The sequence below is a fragment of the Triturus cristatus genome, chromosome 3_1, assembly GCF_964204655.1.
Source record: "Triturus cristatus chromosome 3_1, aTriCri1.1, whole genome shotgun sequence".
In the NCBI taxonomy this organism is placed as follows: domain Eukaryota; kingdom Metazoa; phylum Chordata; class Amphibia; order Caudata; family Salamandridae; genus Triturus; species Triturus cristatus.
In genome coordinates, this window is record NC_140583.1 from 382,876,712 (window position 1) to 382,901,598 (window position 24,887).

Below are 24,887 nucleotides of genomic sequence, written 5' to 3' on the forward strand. Positions count from 1 at the left end.
TCCTACCAAAGGGCAGCAAATTGGATGCCAATGACATTCAAACTGTGTCCATGGCCTGCTGGACATGGTGCAGGCTTCTGCATATATTGGGCGACAGTCCTCTCTACTAAGTCTGGGCGGGTAATTCTGCTCTTCCAGCAGAGTTTTGCTTATTCCCTGCTGCTTTGAGAACGCGGAGTTCAGAAAAAACTCCAACTTTGTGGCGGAGCGGAATTAGCCGGCCCTTCCACCCTCCCTAATGTAATTATAATTTTTTTTAAAGGCACTTACCTGCTGTAGCTGCCTCCTCCTCACCATGGTCTCTCTCTCCTTCCTCGTCCTCGCTGTCTTTGTCCATGGAAACCCCTACGTTGTGCGTCTTGCGCATGTGCACATGCAAGACATACAACTTAGGGGTTTCCATGGACGAGGACGGCAAGGATGTGGAAGGTGAGAAAGACCGTGGAAAGGAGGAGGCAGCCAGAGCAGGTAAGTGCCTTTTTCAAAAAAATATAATTACATTAGTGAGGGAGGAGGGGAGAGGAGCGGAGTTCCACGGAGTTTCTTTCCAACTCCGTGGAACTCTGCGTAGTGGCACTACACCAGCTCTGCCCGGGGTCACTCTCTACTCCCCCGCTCTTCCATTATATGATGACTCTTGGCTCCGACTCATGCATTAAAAGTTAGTGCAGCGCACACTGCTCCATCATATACTATTCACTATAGGGGATCACTTCCCTGATGGACATTTTCTGCAAACATCTTTTGCCCTGTCTGCATGAGCCTTGTACATGGATCGCTTTATCTGTCAGTGATTGCTCCATACTTTACAATCTCTACTCCCTCCTTACCCCTTGGCCCCAGAGGATTTTCCACCTCTGACGCTTGTGATGTCTGATGTGGATGGCGATCACAAGACCTCTAGATGTCGTCATTGTTGCATCACTACTATGCGAGTATGGGAGATTTTGGAAGAGGAATTGAGAACCCCCCTCACCGATAAAATATGGTCTTACTATTTGTACTGCTTGATTTTCCCGGCTTTCTGGTGCTGCAGGGCAGTCCATATGACTTCAGTCTATTTCCATCTAAGTCTCAAGTCTGGAGTAGTGAGTAGAGCCTGTTTGTTAGACACTTTGACACAATTCCGTGCTGCTACCCATAGCCTAGGGCCTATACACATAGCCTAGGGGATAGATTCGTTAGTATTGAGGATAACTTGCCCTATGGTGAGGGTATTTCGTAGAGTTGTACTGAATCCAGGCCTGGTAGGCCTCAAACGGGAGAGACTCCATCTTTCTTTCTGCTCCGGCAGCCCGGGACCTTCCCAGAGGGAGGGGGATGTTTTAGTTATGAAGTGTTATTCGCTCGGAGAGAACTGGTTCGGGCCGGCCCTTATCGAAGGATTGTATTTTTCTTCATGCCGAAGACACTACAACAGGCCGGCCGGCTGGGAAAGTGTCCTTGGTACGGGGAGGTACAGGAATTTGGTGGGCGGCAGGTCTTGAGCTGGAAATTTCCATGAGGGAATGCACGTCCATATTAGTGAAAGTCTGAGTGAGATAAGGCACTTGCTTCTAGACCGTAGGCGGCATCTGGCCGTTAGCAGAAAAGCTATTGCTTGTTTCAGGGAAGACTGATGGCAAACTCAAATCCAAAGAGAAGGGAGTAGTCAAGGAGGACAAGGTTCTAGTGACTCGGAGAGGGAGAAGGAAGCAGACCCACAACTGCCGAGGGGTAACTTCCAGGCTAAACCGAGGCATAGACTAGAAGGGAACCCAGATGTCCATCGAGCACAGCCTACACAGATATAAGGTGCAGTCGATCCCTTTTTCTTCTTTGAAGTATATAACTTAACCTTTCACTTTCCTTGCAGGTTCCATATGTATGGTATGTTCTATAACTATGCATGTGCCATTTGAATAAAGTATTTAGCTTGTTGTACGTTAGCATGTGTTGTGTACTTTTGTATAGGAGAACAGTCTATTCTTTAGTCGGAGTTACTTCAAAGTGAACAGAGACTAATCCTGGTCAGGTAAGGGGTAACTGGATGAGGGGAAAGACAAGTCCCTCGAACTAAGAGAACAGGTTGTGCTCAACTGGTAGTCTTTGTGTGATCGGATATGTGGTAATCCTAACTCCCCTGTCGTGTACTATAATTATAATAGGATAAGCTCGTGCTAAGGCTGCCGAATGGGTAGGAGATTCTGGGTCTAACAACGGCCGCGAGACTTTGAGTGTCGCTGCCGAATGGGTAGGAGGTTCTGGGTCTAACAAAGGCCGCGAGACTTTGAGTGTCGCTGCCGAATGGGCAGGAGATTCTGGGTCTAACAAAGGCCGCGAGACTTTGAGTGTCGCTGCCGAATGGGTAGGAGGTTCTGGGTCTAACAAAGGCCGCGAGACTTTGAGTGTCGCTGCCGAATGGGTAGGAGGTTCTGGGTCTAATACAGGCCGCGAGACTTTGAGTGTCGCTGCCGAATGGGTAGGAGGTTCTGGGTCTAACACAGGCCGCGAGACTTTGAGTGTCGCTGCCGAATGGGTAGGAGATTTTGGGTCTAAGATTGCGAGGCTGTGAGGCCTCCATATATAATTATAATAGGAATTCCCTGTCCTTAGGTGGTACGCATATACGTGGTTATTTAGGTGTAAAAAGGCCCTAGGGAGGGGGTAACGTTCTGCATTTGGGTTAGAAGGGCTCTGTAGAGCAGGTTCCACCCGATCTAAAAACCCAAGCAGAACATTTGGCGTCACGAACTGTTTACGAAACCTGTGTGCGTTGTGTTTGTCTTGTGTTTGCTTTCAGCGTGTGCGTGGTTTTCTTTTTTGTATATTTGCGTGTATAGTTTTTTTTTCTCTTTCTTTCTCTCTTCCTTTCTTTTCTCTGCGTCTCTTTTTCTTTCTTTTTCGCGATGTTTTCTAGGAAATCTAAAGCTACTCTTAAATTGTCCGTTGATATTCCCGGATGGGATTCAACGCCTTATGGTGCCTTGGCCCGAGAGTGGGCTGATTCTACTGGTTTGAGTGAAAATTGGACCTCTTCTTTGGAGTCGGCGGAACCGGCTGACGTGATTACTTGTTTGCAGACGGCACCTGTCTTGAAGGGAGAGGAGGTTCCCGCTTTAGGGCGCAGAGGTTGGGTTATTCTATCTGCGTATCGGATTTTGCATGAGAAGTTGCTGAAATTGCAGACCGCTCTTAAGGATGCGGATTCGCACTTTGTTGAGGTTCAAAATTCCAATACTTTATTGCGCTGTCAAAACAAGTTGCTTTCCGACAAAATTGACACTTACCAGACGGTTGCTGAACGGGCGGCTGTGCGGATTGCTCGTTACAAATACAAACACAGGCGTGGTCGAGTTTCGTCGCGTAAGGTGCGTCTGGCCGTGGCAAAGGCTGGACTGGATTGGAATCCTGATGAATGGGATGGTAATATCTGGGACTCGGCTACGTCTTGTTCCTCGGGTGAGGACTGTGCTGTGCATGAGTTTTCTCGTTCCCGTCATGACAGTAAGTCTACTTCCCGCACCTCTGATGGTGCACCCCGTGATTGCGCTCGTCCTTCGGGCGGCATCGATGCTTCTTACACTGATTGTCCCTCTACTAGTACTACTCGGGCTCCTTCTGATGCTCGTCCTGTGGTTGCTGCGCATCCGGTTTTTCGTCGGAAGTTGCAGCAGTCTCCCAATGCTCCGCAGGGTGTTTCTTTAGACTGCTTGGAGGATTTTACCCAACAAGAAATTAGTGATATTTTGCAGCGCTTTCGGCAGCGGACTGGTGAGGCTTTGCTCACTTGGATGGTGCGCCTTTATGAACTAGGCGCTGCTGGTATTATGTTGGATACTGGCGATTGTTTGAAGTTTTGTTCTTTGAGTTTAGATTCTTCTGTACAAGATCATTTTCGTAACTATAATGGTGGTGGTCAGATTTCTTTGCTCCAATTGGCGACTGAGGGCTGTAATTTGAAGTATCCTACTGAATCTGACTGGCCTGTCAATGACAAGCCGTGGTATACCCTGCGTGATGCTGCGCAACGTCTTAAGGAGGAGGTGATGAAAACGGCTATTTTTCTGGGCACTGCTGACAGGTTGCTTGATGGGATGTTGACTTCTTCTGTGCGGAATCGTATCATTCGCTCTTCTCCTGTTGCCTACAAGCAGGTCATGATGACTTTGTTGATTAACCAGACTGGTAATGTTCTATCTACGGTGTTGGAGTCGGTACGCCAACTCGGTGAGTTGGGTGAGTGGTTTAAACCTGAACGTCAGTCCCGGCCTGACACTCGTACTCCTGGTGAATATAAATTTACTAGACGTGACATCTTTACTGGTCTTTTGGCTGATGGTGTGCGTCGGGAAGACATTGATGGTGAGACTACTGCCCGTTTGTGGGAGATGTTTCGCAAACGGGGCTTGGATCGGAAGGAGGGTGCCCGGCGTGTTCGAACGACTGAGTGTGATCATGGTTGTTCTGATGGTAGCGGTGATGATGATCGCCGTGGGCGCTCTGATCGTCGTGATGATCGGCGTCCTGTACGTAATCTGTCCCCCCGTCGAGAGCGGGACAGGGAGAGAGAGGGGGAAAGGGAAAGGGGGAGAAATGATTATGCCTACAACAGACGTAGAGATGATAGGGATCACTCCCCTGAGCTGAGAAGAAGGGAGGATAGACACAGTTTTAACGATCGAAATTTGCAGTGCAGTGCAGAGGACAGGAATCCATTTCGCAATAGAGATGGATATGAACAGGAAGCACTGATACCTAAAAAACGTGAGAGTCTTTATCCTGATTTGTCCTGGTACACAGAATGCAATAAGAATGACTAGGAAATAGGTCAAGCTCCGGTACACAGATGGGCTCACAGAGATAATAGACCCTATGTAGATATTGAAATTTATTGGAGACATCGTAATATCCAAAGGGCCCGAGCATTAGTTGATACAGGAGCGGAGGCCACTCTTATTCATGGAAAATCGAGGAAATTTACAGGGCAGCCTTTTACTATTACTGGATTAGGAGGAAAAGAAACCCCCGCAGTTCAAACTTTGCTTGAAATGAGAATAGGTAGAATTCCTAGAAAGGAATATTCTGTATTAGTGGTGCCACTCCTAGAATTCATAATTGGAATTGATATTTTGAAAGGAATGACGTTGCATCTTGATGATGGGTGTTACCAATTTGGAACGACGCATTATATCTCGTCCAGACCTATACGGGTTGGTCGTTTAAGGATGCCCCCCATACAAGTTCCCCAGGCGACAAAGGTGGTTTGTCAGAAGCAGTATCGTATTCCGGGTGGTCATGAAGAGATTAGTACCACCATTCAGGAGTTGGTTAATGCAGGTGTTATAACTCCAGTTACTTCTGCTTGGAATAATCCTGTTTGGCCGGTGCGTAAAAGTGATAATTCTTGGCGCATGACTGTTGATTATCGAGAATTGAACAAACACACGCCCTCTTTGACGGCTGCAGTACCGGATGTTATTACTCTGATTGAAAGAATCCAAACACACCCAGGTACATGGTATGCGTCCCTTGATATTGCTAATGCTTTCTTTTCTATTCCAATTGCCCCTGAGTGTCAGGAACAGTTCAGTTTTACGTGGAACGGGCGTCAGATGACGTTCAGAAGTCTTCCTCAGGGCTATGTGCATAGCCCTACGATCTGTCACCGGCTGGTGGCAGAACACTTGACTGAGGTACCAGTTCATCCCAAAATTCAGATATGTCATTATATTGATGATGTGCTGATTCAAGGCGAAACACAAGAGGATGTTCAGATACAATTAGATAAAGTCATTGAATGTCTGCGTGAGAAAGGTTGGGAGATCAATCCGGACAAATTACAGGGTCCATCCCAAGCTGTAAAATTTTTAGGTATTAATTGGCATGAGGGACACCGTGAGGTGATCCCTCAGGTAAAACAGAAGATTCTTGATTTTTCGGTTCCGAGGAATAGGAAGGAAGCCCAAAGCTTTATTGGTTTATTTGGTTTTTGGCGCCAGCATATTCCTCATCTGAGTCAAATATTGGCCCCATTGTATCGTGTTACACGTAAGAAGAATGCATTCGAATGGGGTAAACAACAGCAAGATGCATTTAGCCTAGCAAAAGAGGCGATTCAACATGCTATGGATCTTTGGCCTGTATGTGATGGTGATGTGGATTTGAATGTGTCTGTGCAAGGCCCTTATGCAAACTGGAGTCTGTGGCAGAAACAGGGTAGGTGCAAAGTACCATTAGGATTCTGGACCAAAAAGCTACCTGATGCTGGTGAGCGTTACACACCTTTTGAGAAACAGCTACTTGCTTGTTATTGGGCTTTGGTGGATACCGAGCAATTAACATTGGGACATGACATATTCTTGCGTCCTGAAATTCCTATTATGCAGTGGGTTTTGAGTTCACCAAAAACTCATCGAATTGGGCATGCTCAGGAGGCGAGTGTGATTAAATGGAAATGGTACATACAAGACAGGGCACGTGTGGGTCCGAAAGGAGTTGCGTCCTTACATGAGCAGGTGGCGCAAGTACCATCGACTGAGACTGAGAGTGAGTGTTCTGTACCTTTAGAACAGGAGTCTCCTGTCAAGTGGGGTAAACCTTTTGATGATTTGTCCGTCGAGGACAGGAACCATGTGTGGTTCACAGATGGGTCAGCAAAATTTATTGGAAATACACGGCACTGGAAGGCGGTGTCTTATAATCCGATCACACAGAGACTATTGAGCACAACTGGTGAAGGAAAAAGTAGTCAATTCGCAGAGCTATATGCTGTTTATCAAGTCCTGAAACAAGAGTTACCTGGCGTATGCCATATTTTCACTGACTCCTGGTCTACTGCAAATGGACTGGCTGTTTGGTTACCAACCTGGCATTCTCGTAATTGGAAATTACACTCTAAAGAGTTATGGGGAAAGGAGTTATGGCAAGAAATTTGGGAAATGCTCCCACAGAGTACTGTTACCATCTTCCATGTGGATGCTCACACCCCGATAGACTCCCTTGACAAATTTTTTCATAACATTGCAGATGAGAAATCTAAAATTGCCGAGGCAGTGGTGGACAGACAAGATCCTGACATTGCGGGATTGGCGAAATGGGCACACCAGAAGGCAGGACACTTTGGAGAGAAGGCCACTAGCAGGTGGGCTGCTGACAGAGGAATCTATATTCCCCTAGATCTAATTAAAGATGTTATTATACATTGTCCCGTCTGCCAACATATCAGGCAGCGTAAAGTACCCCAAATTGTTAGAGGCCATTTACATCGCGGGAAATTGCCCGCTCAAATCTGGCAGATTGATTACATCGGACCCCTTCCCATGAGTAGAAATTGTCAATATGTTTGCACAATTGTCGATACATATAGTGGGTTGCTGGTAGCTTTTCCATGTAAGCAAGCCACCCAATTGAACACCATAAAAACATTGGAATTAATTATGATGTATTATGGTGTGCCATTCCAAATTCAATCTGATAATGCATCCCATTTTCGTGGAAGATTGGTACAGGAATTCTGTGTGGAACATCACATTGAGTGGATCTTTCATATACCCTATTACCCGCAGGCCTCAGGCCTGGTGGAAAGATTGAATGGTCTGCTAAAGGACCAGTTGCGCAAACTAACAGATGACAAGTATAAAAATTGGCGAGACTTTTTACCTCAAGCATTATTGATCTTGAATAATCGTCCTTTTTTAAATGCTGAATCTCCACTTATGCGTTTGTTCCCCCCACAGGTTGAAACAATGCCTAATATAATAAATGAAACTGTGATGTATTGGGAAATTACTTCCGGAGCTCTAGCTCCATGCAGAGCGACCCCAGGGTCGGCAGGCTTGGACTTGCATGCTATGGATGACACCGTTTTAAAAAGCAAAAATAGGGTCATCATTGCTACCGGTGTTGGTATTCATATACCACCGGGAAATTTTGGATTGATCGCCCCTAGATCGGGGTTGGCTGTAAAAGGCATCCAGGTACTTGGAGGTGTAATTGATAGTGATTATCAGGGAGAAATCAAAATACTTCTGCTAAATAGCAGTGAGGATGACCTACTGATACACCGCACCGACCGAGTGGCTCAATTACTCATTATGCCTGTTTTCAGTGGTGGAATAATAAAAGGCACTGCCCCAACTTTGCTAACTGTACGAGGCCAGAAAGGCTTTGGCTCTACGGATAATCCTGGAGCCAAGATTTGGGTGCAATCGCCTAAGAATCCCCCTGAACAAGCAGAGGTTATTGCCACCGGTCAGGATAACACCATTTTGGTTATGAGGCCAGGGAAAGATAGCTGGGAAGCTGTCCCAGCTGATAAATGTTATTTACGAGAATGATTAATGCCCGTGTTTGGTTCTTTTTCAGATCATTCTTTGGATTGTTGCTGCGGGATGTGTCGGTACTGGACACCCTTCGGTCTACTTCGGAGAGAAAGGAGGGATCCCATTAACCCGGGATGAATTGGGAACCAGAGTGTTGCGTTCCTTCAATGCGTGGGACTCGTCATCGAACTTTTGGACACTGCTGGCGAAAAGAGTGACTGATGCCCCTCACTTCTGTTTGACACCGATGAGATCTGTACATGACATTCTGGCGACATGCCTAGTTGCTGTCCCCGCTTCGCTGGAAACCTTAACGAGCATTTTTAACGTTTCAAAAGCTCGTTCGAATATTATTCTGGGTGATTTTGCTACCCATGCATATTGTCCGTTATGTACTGAACTGCCGAATGAACAACTTCCTATTCAATCCCAAATAACTACGTATAACATCACACAGGGTGACCTGTGCTTTTTCCTCACATGTAATCCAAATGCAATCTCTGAATGTCTACGTCTCAAGTTAAGAGGTGCTGTTTCATTCACACCCCATGAGCGAACTTTGTGCCTCCAGAGGACACCGACCTCATGTGCTTCCATACAAAATAATATGACTTGTAATAGTTTGGTAGTTACTCCTAGTCACTATCGCGCAATGTTGCTACCTGCCGGATGGCTTTTCTCATGTGGTAATACTTCCTGGCCCTATGTCCCTGCAAATATTTCCGGAGGTCCGTGTGCCATTACTAGACTTAGTCTGCTTATGTTTTCCTCAAACCCGAATGCCAACTCTCGTGTGCTCCGAGATGCAGTTATGTTACAAGAGGATTGTGATTCATCGTTGCATTTATATTCTAAGTCTGAATACCTTAGTCTAGCTGTCTCAATTATTGGTGTCCCTGCTTTGGCGGTTTATAATGCTAAATCCATTGGAAAAATGGCTTGCTGGATGGTTAAGTCTATTAATCATACTTCCACAGTCCTATCTGACTTACTATTAGATGCCCAGGGTGAACGTAGGGCTATCTTGCAAAACAGAGCAGCCATTGATTATCTTTTACTTAAGCATGGACATGGCTGTTCAGATTTTGAAGGCCTCTGTTGTTTTAACTTATCTGATCATACACAATCCATTCGTGCACACATAGATAAATTGCATGATCTAACTAACGAAGTTAAGAAACACATTGATCAGGGTTGGTTTGACTGGCTCTTCAACTGGTTGCCAGACCTGAAGATGCTACGTCAAGCATTAGGTGGCATTTTGATTACTATTGCTGTTTTGATTTCTATTTGTTGTCTTATTCAATGTATTCCTTCACTGCTTCAATTCTGCACATCTGGTACTAGACACAGATCGGTTAGTTTTGTTTCTTATTACTCTTCCACAGATGTTAGCTCCGCTTAGTATATGTAAATAGACTAAAGTCAAGGGTGGAATGTACTGCTTGATTTTCCCGGCTTTCTGGTGCTGCAGGGCAGTCCATATGACTTCAGTCTATTTCCATCTAAGTCTCAAGTCTGGAGTAGTGAGTAGAGCCTGTTTGTTAGACACTTTGACACAATTCCGTGCTGCTACCCATAGCCTAGGGCCTATACACATAGCCTAGGGGATAGATTCGTTAGTATTGAGGATAACTTGCCCTATGGTGAGGGTATTTCGTAGAGTTGTACTGAATCCAGGCCTGGTAGGCCTCAAACGGGAGAGACTCCATCTTTCTTTCTGCTCCGGCAGCCCGGGACCTTCCCAGAGGGAGGGGGATGTTTTAGTTATGAAGTGTTATTCGCTCGGAGAGAACTGGTTCGGGCCGGCCCTTATCGAAGGATTGTATTTTTCTTCATGCCGAAGACACTACAACAGGCCGGCCGGCTGGGAAAGTGTCCTTGGTACGGGGAGGTACAGGAATTTGGTGGGCGGCAGGTCTTGAGCTGGAAATTTCCATGAGGGAATGCACGTCCATATTAGTGAAAGTCTGAGTGAGATAAGGCACTTGCTTCTAGACCGTAGGCGGCATCTGGCCGTTAGCAGAAAAGCTATTGCTTGTTTCAGGGAAGACTGATGGCAAACTCAAATCCAAAGAGAAGGGAGTAGTCAAGGAGGACAAGGTTCTAGTGACTCGGAGAGGGAGAAGGAAGCAGACCCACAACTGCCGAGGGGTAACTTCCAGGCTAAACCGAGGCATAGACTAGAAGGGAACCCAGATGTCCATCGAGCACAGCCTACACAGATATAAGGTGCAGTCGATCCCTTTTTCTTCTTTGAAGTATATAACTTAACCTTTCACTTTCCTTGCAGGTTCCATATGTATGGTATGTTCTATAACTATGCATGTGCCATTTGAATAAAGTATTTAGCTTGTTGTACGTTAGCATGTGTTGTGTACTTTTGTATAGGAGAACAGTCTATTCTTTAGTCGGAGTTACTTCAAAGTGAACAGAGACTAATCCTGGTCAGGTAAGGGGTAACTGGATGAGGGGAAAGACAAGTCCCTCGAACTAAGAGAACAGGTTGTGCTCAACTGGTAGTCTTTGTGTGATCGGATATGTGGTAATCCTAACTCCCCTGTCGTGTACTATAATTATAATAGGATAAGCTCGTGCTAAGGCTGCCGAATGGGTAGGAGATTCTGGGTCTAACAACGGCCGCGAGACTTTGAGTGTCGCTGCCGAATGGGTAGGAGGTTCTGGGTCTAACAAAGGCCGCGAGACTTTGAGTGTCGCTGCCGAATGGGCAGGAGATTCTGGGTCTAACAAAGGCCGCGAGACTTTGAGTGTCGCTGCCGAATGGGTAGGAGGTTCTGGGTCTAACAAAGGCCGCGAGACTTTGAGTGTCGCTGCCGAATGGGTAGGAGGTTCTGGGTCTAATACAGGCCGCGAGACTTTGAGTGTCGCTGCCGAATGGGTAGGAGGTTCTGGGTCTAACACAGGCCGCGAGACTTTGAGTGTCGCTGCCGAATGGGTAGGAGATTTTGGGTCTAAGATTGCGAGGCTGTGAGGCCTCCATATATAATTATAATAGGAATTCCCTGTCCTTAGGTGGTACGCATATACGTGGTTATTTAGGTGTAAAAAGGCCCTAGGGAGGGGGTAACGTTCTGCATTTGGGTTAGAAGGGCTCTGTAGAGCAGGTTCCACCCGATCTAAAAACCCAAGCAGAACACTATTGTTCACAGATCCAACGTATTTCGGTTAACCATAGGCAGAAACTATTGCATTTTAAATTTCTCCATCGTATCTATCTCTCTCCCTCGGACATTGCCAAATTTTATCCCACACAATCCAACCATTTTCTCAAGTGCCTCGCTCCAGAAGCATATTTTACACACCTAACATCAATGTGTCCTGTGGTATCTGTGTTTTGGGTTTCTGTTTTTATCCACATCTCGGCTATGACTGTTAAAGTGCTCACATCCGATCCCCTTCTGGTCCTCATAGGATATACCAGGGAAATACTGTGATTTATATGCAGACTGACCTCAATGGCTTTCCTATAAGCCAAGCGTCAGATCGCACTCCACTGGGGCAGTAACAAAACACCCACCTCTTAAGCCTGGCCTACAAGTATGACATATTGGGATAGTGTTAGCAAAGACTATGCCCTTCTTCAACTTCCCACATTTCACCCTAGAGACTTTAGGTAACCCCTGCAAGAATAGGCCACGTTACAACACATGCATTTAGAAGGCCTGCCATTAAAACGCGGTCATTACAACAACCGCGTTGTTACACTTCAGACCATTACAGCGCAAGTCATGACTTGCTGTAGGGGGTTGTGCTGGATGTTGGAATAGCATAATCTACTATTCCAACACCAGTCTGTGCAACAGTAGGTAAGGTGTTGGATTTAAAATCCAACACCTTCTGTCCCCTACTGCAAGCCGTTGCAACGGCTCACGATGTAATAACGCAGTCATTGTAATGACCGCATTGTAATGGCATGCGATGTGTAAACATATTTGTAAATGATGTTTACCCCCTGCACGACTACCTGTGCACCCTTGAACATGATTCTATAGATTGAACTTAAACACCCTTTTCCTCCATTTACAGACTTCTTTCTACTCTATATTTGACCTATCCACTTCATGCATTGACTACACGGGCTTATGATTTTCCCCATATGCCCAGTTACGATGATGTTCTTTATTTGTCATTGTATGTTTAAGCTATACTACATAAATGTGCTTCTAGCTGCTTGTTGTTAAATTATCTGTTATATTTAAAAATCAATAAAGACATTTAAAAAAATAAAACAGTGTGGCACACCTCTGTCCAGATCACCAGATGTGGCTACTTCATGGAAATCAGCTCTGTAAATGGGGCAACAATAGTGCTGTATCCCTTTGCGAATCTCCTGTAGTAACCGGTGAGACCTAAAAAAGCTCTCCCCTCTGTCTGGGCCTTTGGGTGGAGGGGGTACCCCAGCCACAATGGTATTAATCTTTGCTTGCAGGGTTCTGCACCTTGCCACCCCTAAGTAAACCACATACCCCTTAACTATCTGGCACTTACTGTCCTCGATAATGAGGCCCACGCTCTACAGTGCCCTAAACACTTTTCCCCAGGTGGTGCAAAACATTCACCCAACTGGAGCTGAAGACTGCAAAGTCGTCTAGGTAGGTGGCACTAATGTTCCCCAACCTATCCAGGGTCTGGTTGACCAACCTCTGGGAGGTGGCAGGGGCGTTTTTCAACCCAAAAGGCATCACTCGGAACTGTAAATGCCCTTCTAGCATTGAGGGTGCTCACCTCTCTTGTGCCCCCTCAGTCAAGGTAATCTGGCAGTACCCAGACGTTAAATCAAACATGCTGAGAAAATGTAGAGCTCCCAGCTGATCAATGAGCTCATCAAGTCTGGGGATGGGGTGCGCGCCGGTCTGAGCCCACGGTATTCTACACAGAACGGGAGTTCAGGAGTGACACCTGGTGGAGCAGTCTTGGGGACCAGAATCACTGGACTGGACCAAGGGTTGTTGGAGGGCTCTATAATTCTTAACTCTAGCATCTTAGAGACTTCCTGTTCCTTACTCAGTCAGACAACCTGAAAGTTTTGTGCTTGACAGGCAGGCTATCCCCACTGTCAATGTCATGAGTGCAGCAATGGGTGACTCCTGGGCTTAGTGAGAACAGTGGAGCAAACTGTCCCAGCACCTGGTGACAGTCTCTCTGCTACTCTTGGCTCAGTGTAGGTGAGAGGATCACACCCTCCACTGACCCATCCTGCTCTTTGGAAGACAGGAGGTCAGATAGAGGTTCACGCTCCTCTTCCATTCCATCATCCATGACCAAGAGCATGATCAACTCTGATCTCTCAAAATGTAGTTTGAAGTGGTTCATGTGTAGGACCCTCAAGAGGTTCCTAGGAGTCTGCAAGTCCACCAGCTAGGTGTCATCACTCTAGCACTCCTTCACCTCAAATGGGCCAGACCAGCAGTTTTGTAGAGCACAGGTCTCTACTGGCGCCATCACTCACAATTTTTGACTAGATTGAAACTCAACTAGAGTGGTATTCTGGTCATACCAGAATTTCATGTCCTCCTGGCTAGCTTTGAGATTCTCCTGGGTTATGTTCCGGAAGCGGGTGGTCTGGTTTCTGAAGGCCAGCATGTAACTAAATACATACTGGCGTGGCTTCTTGGGACCTTACTCCCAGCCCCCTTTACCAAAATGAGAGGTCCTCTCATTGGGTGCCTATACACACGTCCAAAAGGGCTAACACCAACCCCCTTCTGTAGTACCTCCCTGTAAGCAAACAGTAGGCATGGCAAGAGGACATCCCACGTATGCCTCATGGGTTCTGAGAGGCCCATAATCATGCCATTCAGGTTTCAGTTGAACCTTTCAACTATACCACTGGTGTTAAGGCATGTAGAACTTGTAGGTTACTCCACATGCCTTCTACATGGCCTTCATAAACAAGGACATGTAGTTGGTACCGCATTCAGATACTGCCTCCTTTGGTGCCCTGGCCATGGCAGGTGCAGTCACTGTCCTCAGAGGGATAGCTTCCGGGTACCTGGTGGCTTGGTCCACCAAGACCAGGAGTAACCAGCTGCCCTTGGCTGTCTTGGGATCCAGAGGCCACACAATAGAAAAGCTCACCTGCTCATAGGGGTGCTCACGACAGGAAAGGATTGTAGGGGAGCCTTGCATCTTCCACTAGTTTTGCCACTTGCCTGGCAGGTATGACAGGACCTGCAGAACACATTTGAGGCCTTCCTCATTTGAGGCCAATAAAAGTGGGTGACAAGCCTGTCAAATGCCATGTTTTAACCTAAACGACCTGACAGAGGCACAGCATGAGCCAAATGCTGCGGTATCACCAGCATATAGGCTGTCCCCGACTCAGCAACCATAGGGTCTCAATACAGTAGTTAATTCTCCTAATAGAACAGGTGGGTTCCAGAGATGTCATCAGCGGCCTGGGCCTTGACCTGCTCCCAATGGCCCACAAGAGTAGACACTCTGCGCAGCAAAGAACTCCTCCCTAGAGGGACCTCCAACCTGCTGCCACTGGGACAGCTCAGGCAGGTTCCCCAGTTTGGCCACATCTTTCCCTGTCAGTTCCGGGATGTCCCCATTAGTTTCAATCTCCTCCCAGACTGTGGAAATTTCCGGTAAAATGGTGCTCAAAGTCGATGTGCTGCTTTTCTTCTTTGTAGCACAGAACCTCACTTTCAGGGACCCAGGGACTGGCTTAGGCACCACTTGGCAGAGTAGGGCTTTCAACAGAGGAACCCAGGTGCTGCAGGTAAGTCTTTGATGGCTGTGAGAATTTCAACAGGGGGCAAGCTCAACTCAAGCCCTTGGAGAAACTTTAGAAAGCAAGATATAGAGTGCAAAGTGCAGTCCTCTCACTCCAAGGACAGAAGCAGCAAGCAACAGGCCAATACAGCAAAGTAATCAGCAAAGTGGCAGTCCTTTCTGGCAGCACAACAATTCTTCTTCCTGGCAGAAACTCCTCAGTCCAGAGGTGTTTTGAGTATATGGTGTCGGAGGTCCAGTACTTATACCCATTTTAGCCTTGGAAGTAGGGAGACTTCAAAGAAAAGTCTTTGTAATGCGTACAAACCTGCTCTTCCTAGCTCCCTGTCACCCACACACTCATTACCAGCAGACTAGACTATGGAAACGCACTCTATGCTGGCATCAACAAGTCCCTACTCCGCAAACTCCAGACTATACAGAACACCGCCACTAGACTCGTCCTTGGCATCCCCCGACATGAACACATCAGCCAAAACCTGCGAAGCTCCACTGTCTCCCCGTGGAGAAAGGAGTAGTCTTAAAAATTCTCACTTACGCCTACAAATGCCTACACAACAACGGACCCAAATACCTCAATGACAGAATCAACTTTCACGGACCCAAAAGAAACATCCGATCTGCCAACCTCGCACTGGTTGAAACCCCACGCATCCACAGAGCCAGACCAGGCGGAAGATCCTTCTCTCACATATCGGCCAAGACCTGGAACGAGCTACCGGCAGACATCAGAGACGCCCCCTCCCTGAACACCTTCAAGAAGACCGTCAAGACCTGGCTCTTTGGCTAAACAGACCTGTTGACCCCCCCAGCGCCTTGAGACCCTCAAGGGTGAGAAGCGAGCTAAGAATTCCCCTGATTGATTGATTAGCTCCTAGCACGCTACTTGGGGGTATGTAGCTCTTAGTGTGGGGACAGGCACAGCCCTATTCAGGTGCAAGTGTAAACTCCAACAACCACTAGCTCAGTAAGACCCATCAACCTAGTGATGGGCCATCGGGATATGAAGGGCATGCCTCATCTCCCTTTGTGTGTGACTTTCAAGTGGCATTTTAAGACCTGCAATTTAAAAATCAATTTCACTAAAAGATGTCTTTTTAAATTGTGTGTCCAGAGACACCAAACTCTAATTTTCCATCTGCTGCCAATTTGAAGATGTACATGCAAAGTGTTAATAGGTGCTCCAAAGCTAACATATAAGAGAGATAGGCCTTGCTGTAGTGAAAAATACATTTAGCAGTTTTTAACTACCAGGACATGTACAACTTAAAGGAACATACCATACCTTTTAAATACATTGCACCCTGCCCTTAGGGGTTCCTTACATTGAATAAAAGGTAAGGTTTTGGGACTTGCAAGTTAGTCAAGTTGCTTGGTCAACATAGCAGTTTAAACTACACACACAGGTTCTGCTGTATATATATATATATAGTTTTTTCACTTGTCACTTGCGCCATTCACTTCATTTTTTACGAGCACTAATGTGCACAACTTTGTACTGGTTACATATACATTTAATGTAACTGAGTGTGGTCATATGGTTTTTCCTTATTCCTGTTATCTTTCTTTGCTCCATATAGACTAATTTTTGCATTTAATTGTCATAACTAGTAATGTCTCCTTGTTTCCTCATTTTTGCTACTTTTATGTGCATGCCTTCTTGAAAGAAATTTGTCTTCGACTATTACCTGTTGAGACATTGTTGTTTGCTAATTGCTACACATATTATCTACCCAAGTCTCAAATGGGTTTATGGGTACCCTCTTGTTGTTTATCTTTATCAGTCTCTACAAGTGGCACTCCTAAACTACGAATGCCAAATCCATCTTTTCCAGTAAAGAAAGAGTTGTCGTTACCAATCCAAAGATATAAAACATAAAGCAGCTGCTCCTCTGCAATCAGGAATTACAGCTTAAAAGTGTTTTAAGGAATTCCCAATGTAAACCTATAAGAGGAGCAGGCCTCACAGTAGTGAAAAAAGAAGAGAAGCACAGGCACTTTAGCACTAGATAGCAGTGGTGAAGTGCTCAGAGTCCTAAGGCCAAGAAAAAGAATTAGCAGAAACCGGAGGTAAAAGGCAAAAAGTCTGGCGAAAGACCACCCTAAGGATGCCAAGTCTAACAACTACACCATGTTTTTGTTTTGGGTTTTAATGTAAAATCTAGTTTATTAGGGTTTTGGAAATGTACAGGAAGACAAGAGGTGGTACAGCAAACTCTGCCGGGGTAGTGCAAATTATTTTGATTGATTTATATATTTTTTTAAACGTTTACAATGTACTGCGGTACTGTCTCAAAAATATCGAGAAAGTACTGCTGTACTTTTGGAATGGAAAATAAATTAGAGAGGAGAGTAGAGGGGCGAGTCATACAACACACTACCCCACTCTATGCCACTGTGCTCTTTGCCACTGCATTTACAACACTCCACTCCACTCCTCTCTACCACACTCCACTCTACTTCCTCTCAAGCACTCTACAACACGCCTGTCTTTGACATGCCACTCCACTCTACTCCATGACATACCACTCTGCTCTAACCCACTCCACTGTGCAACAATCTACGCCACTCTATGCCCCTCTACTACACTCTGACATGCCACTCCACTCTATGACATGCCACTTCCCACTATTACACTTCACTCCACTCTACTCCACTCCACTCTACAATGTGCCACTACACTCAATGCGATTCCACTGTATGACCCTCCACTCTAAGACTCTCTACAACATGCCCCGCCACTCTACAACATGCCACTCTACTCTACAACACACCACACCACTCTACTGTTCGACACTCTACTCCAATGTATTACACTTCAAGCCGCTCCACTCTACGACACAACATGCCACTCTATGACACACCACTCCACTGTATGCCACTCCACTGTATGACACCACTCTCCAAAACATTAGAGAGGTGAGTAGAGGGGAGAGTTATACAAAATGCTACACCACTGTACTCTATGCCACTGCACTCTACACCAGTGCACTCAATGTCACTGCACGCCATGACTAACCACTCCACCCTATGACATGCCACTCCACTCTTAGAAACTCTATTCTAAGACACTCTACAACATGCCAGCGTATAACACATCACTCCACTCTACTCTACAACATGCCACTCCACTCTACGCAACTTCACTCTACAACACTCTACTCCACTTTATGGCTCTCCACTCTATACCACTCTGCTCCACTTTATGACAAACCGCCCCGCTCTATGGCATGACACTTCACTTTATGACAGACCGCTTCATTCTATGGCATACCATTGCACTTTTTGACATGCCACTCCACTTTGCTACACACCACTTCACTCAATGACATGCCACTCCACAATACAACACTCCACTCCACTCCACTGTGCGACACTCCATGCTACATGACTCTATTACACGCCCCACCACAGTATGACATGCCACTCCACTGTACCACATGCACCTCCACTCTACAACATGCTGCTACACTCAAAGCCACTCCACTCTATGCACCTCCGAACTAAGGGGTCGATTAGGATGATGAAATGACCGCCACCGCAGGGCCTTCAGTGGCAACTGCCGGCCCTGCAGTGGCGGTCCTTCCGCCATCAAACAGATTTTTCCCACCACCAGATTACGATGGCGATGGGAACCTGACTGCTTCCCCAGCGGACGTAAAGACCGTCCGCCACCAGCAATCGTTCCTATTGCCTGGCAGACAGTGCAGGGTGCCTGAAATGGTGCCGGTGCCTAGCAGGCACCGTCCACCAAATTAGGATCAATGTTAAAAGCGGCCTTTCCATGACAGCGATGCCGCCATGGAAAGGCATGTGCATTATTGGTACTGGGGACCCGTTGCGGACCCCCCTTGTGTTGGGGGGAGGTGGGGTGCCTGCCATGTGGTGCAGTGACATGCACTATGAGCGATTTTAACAGCGCGGCGGGTGCTGCTCTCACCAGAACCCGCCACAATGTTAAACTACAGAATGCGTCAAAAAACCAGTGAAATTCCCCCGTTATAGTTAGTGCAGGCAACTATAACTCACGCGACCGCAATCTTCTGCTGATGACATATGTGTCTTTATGAAAAAAAAATATTTGTAATATATGTATAGCTAAAAATGTATGGAAGAAGACATGGGCAAATAAGTGTCTAAATACAGTATTAGCATCAGCAGAGGATTGCGGTCGCGTGAGTTATAGTTGCCTGCACTAACTATAACGGGGGAATTTCACTGGTTTTTTATCAGTAAAATTTCCGCTAGCTATAACATGTGTGAAACCTATGGTTTTTTCTGTGAATTTGGAAGGTTTTTTAAATGCTAATTCCTAACTATAACGTGTGTGAAACCTATGGTTTTTTCAGTGAATATATATATATATATATATATATCTGTCGTTTAAACATATAAACTTTGTACCAGAGCTTTTAATGGGGCAAAAACGATCTGCACTATTAGCTGCCGTTTTACATGAGAATTAGGCATACCCCAGCACACATTACAAATAGGTTTTTGCAGTTGGTCAACATTAGAAGATAGATTTAGACTACATAGAAATAACATTTATTTTCTTATAACTTATATTTCCTGTACCATAGCAATTTTAGAAATTGACCCTAGTCCGTCCACATACCTTCAAAAACAACAAGCATTAGCATAGCCAATAGGTCTCGCCTTTGGGACCTTATAAGTGTTTAACCATGAAACAGTTGCATAACTAAACACTTATAAGGTCCCAAAAGCGAGACTTATTGGCTATGCCCATGCTTGTTTTAACTGCTGCAATCTATTGAAGCCTCACGGAGACCATCAAAGCGGCTCTGCGGCCGCGAAAGGGATCCCGATCGTGATCAAACATCAAAGCGGCCGTGAAAGTGAAAGTAATCGCGGTAAAGCGCGACGCGCGTGCCCGCGCACATGCATTGTAGGTCTAGGCTGGCCTGGTAGCACTTTTTGGAGCCCTCACAAAATGTCTCGCCAGACCAGCGCATGGACTGGGTCAGGCGAGACCTAAAAATGACAACTGATTTGCTACTGTTTTTGGTACTTTTTGAATAAAATAGGACCACAATTATTTTCCCTTTAATTTATTTCCATCTTCCTCAATTGTCGGTGGAAAATATATATTTAATTCACATCTTGTTATGTAAACACTGCGAAATATTACGAAATGTGTCTGTGCCATGTTTACACAGTGGAAATACATTAGCTCCATCCCATATTATATAAGCAGTAAACTGAAGCAAATTAATGTTCATGAGTCTGGTCGTTCAGTGGGCTAATGCATGCACTGCTGTGATCAGTCAGCCCATGGTCACTCAAGACCTGGCTGTTCGAGCAGTAACGTCCCCCCCTCCCCCCACCCCCAGCGCCTTGAGACCCTACGGGTGAGTAGTGCGCTATACAAATGACAATGATTGATTGATTGGTCACAGGTTAGAATCCTGGTGCGCTGCTCAGCCATTCATCCTCTGGAGGCCGATAAAATTAGTCCTCTTAAGCTGAGTAATGATAGGCATGTTTTAATAATACAAAAATAACCCACGAGATGAACCTGCACTTTACTGATACACGTGCTATGTTATGGTTTACATTTTGAACGAGGCCAACATTTTTGGGAAGCAGGCCTTGTTTGAAGATGAAATGCCATATAGGTATAGGTTGCTCATGAAAACCCTCTAAACACGGGCATGGTTCAAAGAGGGACTTCTGAACTCTAATTTTGTTTTACTGTTTAAACAATAGCAGATAAATCCGGTGGCATGAATATTTTATTGTGTTTTACCATTTTAGTTTGAGGCAGTCTCCAGGGAATTCATTCTTCTTTTGTGCTTCCCAGGACTCCATCACACCGTGAGATTAAAATGGGTCTCCAGCCTCAACGCCTCGGAGGCCATGATCGGTTGGTCCTCGGTTTACCAATTTGTGTTCTACAAGGTTGCACAGAAAAATCCCAGAAATAGAAATAGCGTGCTAATTCACCCGAAGAGTAATGATGATAACTTTTGCACCATAGCACAAGCGATTTATTTTTAGTTTAACGCTTTATCTCAGCTTGTAAGCGTTGCTGCCATTAGCTGTATTTACGACAGTTAATTTTCGGAGCACGAGATCACTCTAAAAGAAAGTATGTAAACATCTCTAGAGTAGGTCCCTATACTTTACAACAAATAACCTGCCAGAAGCTCTTTTCTGTCTACTTTTCAAGCTGAACGCATCCTCTCTTGAAGATGCGGACCTCCAGCTGCGGCCAGCTCAGGTAAGCACGGTGAGGCGGGACGCAGCAGGGGGGAAGCTGCCAGACAACAAGGTATACATTATTTCATTATACCTATTCTGCCGTCTGTCGGCTTCCCCCGAGCTTCGACCCCACCCCGCCCTGCCCCACCGCCCACCATGTTTACCTGTGCCAGCCCCTGCTGGGGGCTTCATTTACGAGGCCCCTAGCGGCACTTTTGCACCACTTGGGCATCACATTTTGATGCTCGGTGGCACAATGTGCTGCAGCAAATTTACAAGGCCACATAAATCTACTGTGCGTGGCTTTTCAAGACCTTTATATGCGCTCCTTTCATGCAGAACACTGCGTGAAAGGAGCGTTCCATTGGTATTGCTGTGGGTGTTCTCACGCAACCACCCCAGAGGCAGCGTTAAGGAGATGTAACATGAAGAAATATCCTTATTTCTCCTCATTATATCCTCTTTCTATGTGTGCTGCATTCTGTATGTAGCAAGCACAGAAAGAAGACAACACCTCTTGTGATTGTTTTTGTGCATGCAGCAAGGTCTCGATTCCTGCACAAAAACAATCACCTCTACAACGCAGACACCCTTGCACCATGGCTCAAGGGTGCCTGTGTTGGTGCATTACAGTCAATTGTCCGCCAACGCAGGGGAAAAGGACCGGAATACGCCATATCTCATAGATACAGCACATTTCTGGCCTTTTCTCTTGATGCAGGGCAACTCAGCAAGATTCCTTGGGGCACAGCCCTGCGCCACAAACCTTGTAAATGAGGCCCACGGTATCCTACGTTGGTACTCTTTAAACACAATACTGGGGATAGTAGCAAGGGGGAATATCTCTCTAAATAAATATCTACTGCCCTAAGATGAATACTTTGCATCTGCGTTATGTGTAAATATTTACAACGTCCATGTAAGCTGGTACGTGCACACATTCAGGCTCCACTCCCCCATCTGACTCCGCAGCTGTGATGATATATGTTCCTACAATTGCGCAGCACAGCCAACTACCACTAGGAATAAAATGGCTGGTAATGTCAAATCGTGCTCTGATAAACTGATATTTTAGCTGATAATCCTGAAAAGGAAAAAAAAAAATACATACACGTCCACGTTTGTTTTTCTTTTTCGTAATCAGGGACACTTTCATAGTGGTCTCCTGGTAACAGGTGAACGTTTGTAAATAATGGGTAATGTGTGTAGCTCTGGACACCAGAAGACCATAGTATCAAGGAAAATGAATATCAGGAATTTCACCTATTGACCTGTGTACAACTCCAGACCCCTATCACTTTATCACCTCAGCTGGCAGTTTCCCATTATGAGTGCCATCCAACCCATATTCCATGCCATCAAAAGGAGCTGGTACCTCACTGATTGCTAATAGTTGTCTTGTTACATAAGACGTGCATAAGTTGTGTTTCTTTGTTTCCAAAATGGAGAACAGCTTAATGGTTTATGTTATTAGAAAATGCATTTGCCTTAGTGTTTCCATTTTAGGTCCAGTGTTAGCTAAGATTTTACTGAAATTATATATATTTATATATATTATATAATTGTAGAGGCTTACAACCAGCCCTCTTCATCTATTGGCCTCTTGTTGACCTTTCATATTTTTCTTTTGCCCACTACAACATACGGCGTGGTGCAAAGGGTCAGCCCATTGCAGCCATTGGTCTAACTTCACTCTGAGACTTCACTCTGAGTGTTGGCATAGTGCTCTCTCACAAGAAGCATATTCACACGCAAAGTACTTCCCTTTAGTGTCTAGGGAGACTGTTCGACCTGGCATCCTTGGCGTGGTTTCCCCAGTCTTTTTGCCACTGCCTTCTGTATTTTTGTTGCGCTGCTGGATTTAGTTTTTGCTGGTCTAGATGCTTTGGGCACCTTGCCACTGCAGATCAGTGCCAAAGTGCAAATGCTCCCTATGTAAATTATGTTTGTGGATTGGTGTTTCCATGATCGGCTTACTTGATTTATTAGTAAGTCCCTAGTACAGTGCAGTGTGTGTGCCCAGGGCCTGTAAATCAAACACTGCTAGTGGGCCTGCAGCACTGATTGTGCACCCTCATAAACAGCCTTTCAAAGGGTTCTCAGACCTGCCACTGCAGTGTCTACATGCAGTTTACTGCAAAAACAACAATTGATGGACAGAATGCAGAACAATGTCATACATGCACCCCAGTACAGAGATCTGGGCCTAAATCCATCGTTTTTCTGCTCACCATGCCTTTCCAGTTTGAACCCAGCCATATGCAAATCAGTCTTGACCCTGTGCCTCATGGGAACAGTCCAGCCCGAACTGCCAAGCCAGGTCCGCCCTGGACTGGAAACAAGCATCCTAGGACCGGTTTCGGGGTTTCACCCCTCTTCAGCCAGGATAGCTTGATTCCAGTGGCATGGAGAGCACGGGACCCACGTCTGGGCATACCCTTCCCACTCGGGGTGACAAATGCAAAAACATCAATTGATGGACAGAATGCAGAACAATGTCATACATTCACCCCAGTACAGAGATCTGGGCCTAAATCCATCGTTTTTTTGCTCACCATGCCTTTCCAGTTTGAACCCAGCCATATTCAAATCAGTCTTGACCCTGTGCCTCATGGGAACAGTCCAGCCCGAACTGCCAAGCCAGGTCCGCCCCGGACTGGAAACAAGCATCCTAGGACCGGTTTCGGGGTTTCACCCCTCTTCAGCCAGGATAGCTTGATTCCAGTGGCATGGAGAGCACGGGGCCCACGTCTGGGCATACCCTTCCCACTCGGGGTGACAAATGCAAAAACAACAATTGATGGACAGAATGCAGAACAATGTCATACATTCACCCCAGTACAGAGATCTGGGCCTAAATCCATCGTTTTTTTGCTCACCATGCCTTTCCAGTTTGAACCCAGCCATATGCAAATCAGTCTTGACCCTGTGCCTCATGGGAACAGTCCAGCCCGAACTGCCAAGCCAGGTCCGCCCTGGACTGGAAACAAGCATCCTAGGACCGGTTTCGGGGTTTCACCCCTCTTCAGCCAGGATAGCTTGATTCCAGTGGCATGGAGAGCACGGGACCCACGTCTGGGCATACCCTTCCCACTCGGGGTGGCAAATGCAAAAACAACAATTGATGGACAGAATGCAGAACAATGTCATACATTCACCCCAGTACAGAGATCTGGGCCTAAATCCATCGTTTTTTTGCTCACCATGCCTTTCCAGTTTGAACCCAGCCATATGCAAATCAGTCTTGACCCTGTGCCTCATGGGAACAGTCCAGCCCGAACTGCCAAGCCAGGTCCGCCCTGGACTGGAAACAAGCATCCTAGGACCGGTTTTGGGGTTTCACCCCTCTTCAGCCAGGATAGCTTGATTCCAGTGGCATGGAGAGCACGGGACCCACGTCTGGGCATACCCTTCCCACTCGGGGGGATAAATGCAAAAACAGCAATTGATGGACAGAATGCAGAACAATGTCATACATTCACACCAGTACAGAGATCTGGGCCTAAATCCATCGTTTTTTTGCTCACCATGCCTTTCCAGTTTGAACCCAGCCATATGCAAATCAGTCTTGACCCTGTGCCTCATGGGAACAGTCCA